This window comes from Branchiostoma belcheri, unplaced genomic scaffold, assembly GCF_001625305.1.
Source record: "Branchiostoma belcheri isolate BF01 breed outbred unplaced genomic scaffold, Haploidv18h27 scaffold44, whole genome shotgun sequence".
In the NCBI taxonomy this organism is placed as follows: Eukaryota; Metazoa; Chordata; class Leptocardii; order Amphioxiformes; family Branchiostomatidae; genus Branchiostoma; species Branchiostoma belcheri.
The window spans coordinates 1784861-1786627 of NW_017804065.1; positions in this window are offsets into that span (position 1 = coordinate 1784861).

Consider the following 1767-nt stretch of genomic DNA (forward strand, 5'->3'; position numbering starts at 1 on the left):
TTGTCCAAGCCGACGAGTCATATGGAAAACACGATCTGTGAATATAAAAAAGACGTTACGTAAACCATAGAGCGTCGACTTTGGGATATTCCAATTCAACTCAACTTACCTTGTAATATTTAACAAGTGTCCATTAGACACAACTCCGTGAAGTAAGTATGGTGTTTGCAGTGACAGCTGTAAGTTCGATCATACTCCATAAACGACAGCTGTAAAATCACTCAATATCTGCTTGGCAGAGAACAAGTCCTTCAAAATATGGGAGTGTTCACGAAAATATGATAAAACCAATGACAACTGCTACGATGTTAAAAACAAAATATGCATCATCTAGAGCGTGCTAGCGAACAACATGTCAAACTACGTACCAAAGCAACAAAGAAATCATGAGTTACAGCTGCGAACATATAAACACAATACTACTCAACAATCAATGCAGTGGATTCATAAAAAATCGTCTAACACCATTTAATTGTCTAACACATTACTCAATCTATGTACATACCAAAATTATAACAATCCGTCCATCACTTTTTGGGCTATTCTTTCAAACTCTGAAGCAAAATCGACCGCTGCTATACACAGGCACTCAAACGGAAACATCTGCTTGGAGATCAGGTATAAGCGCGCCCGCTAAACAACGGCAGCATTGCTGGGAGATCTGCTTGGAGGAATATTAGCCGGACTAACCACGGCATTTTTTCGGCGGTCCGCCATGACCCCCTTCATGGGTCGCGACTAGTCTATGATCGGAACATCTGCATGAGAAAATCGCACATCCATAAAATCTACGGAATACATGGCTTGTTCCAAAATTCCATCAGAATAAGAGACTTCGCTAAAATATTAGATAACCTATGATAGCCTATGGAATAAAAAAAGCAAGGTGCATCAACTAGAACATACTAGCAGACAACGTACCAAACTACGTCCATGCACAAAGGAATCGCGAGTTACATCTGCAAACACACAACTGTTTAGGCTTCGTCAATTTTAATACTCCGTCCGAAGGCTATGACCTTAAAAAGAAGTACATTGGAAAAAAAGCTGACCACGTATGGTAACCAAGACACTTAAACGACAACAATAGATAACTCCTACTTTAAGTAAGAACAACACAGTTTATACAAGTACTCCATACAGATGCCTAATTGATATTGCACAAGCGGTCACAGAGAGGACACAAAGACGCTTATCAGACAAGGGAACCAGATTGTAAAACGGAGAAGCTGGAAACAACGTTATAGATGAACAACGTTAGCACAGGCATTACGGCAGGCAGTACTGCACATGCACTGTCAGATAATTGTCTTGCCGGAGGTTTGCTGTTCATGTACCCTGCACCATCTCCTAATTAGCATACCCTTCGTTTCAGGCACGTTTGGCCCATATACAAATGGTAGCGCACGATGCTAGGAATGTAAGGTGGGGATGTAAGGAATACTAAAACAAGAAGCCATAGGTGACAATCCTCCGTGAAATTTTATATTTTGCAACAAAAATAATCCCAAGCGTCAACGCCAGACCTACTGTGCAGACATTAGGCAACGGTTAATACAATGAGGGCGCGTCACAATGATAAAACATAAAAAGACCCAAATCCATTACTGCTCCTAGGGCGTGTACAGATACTGTGCTTCAAGTTCGAAGTTCATTTTAATTACACACACATAATCTTTGCATTCACATAAAGATCGGACTATCATTATCTATCATGGTCGTGTCACTAGTAACAAAGACAGCCCCGTCTTACCGTGCCTGCCAGCA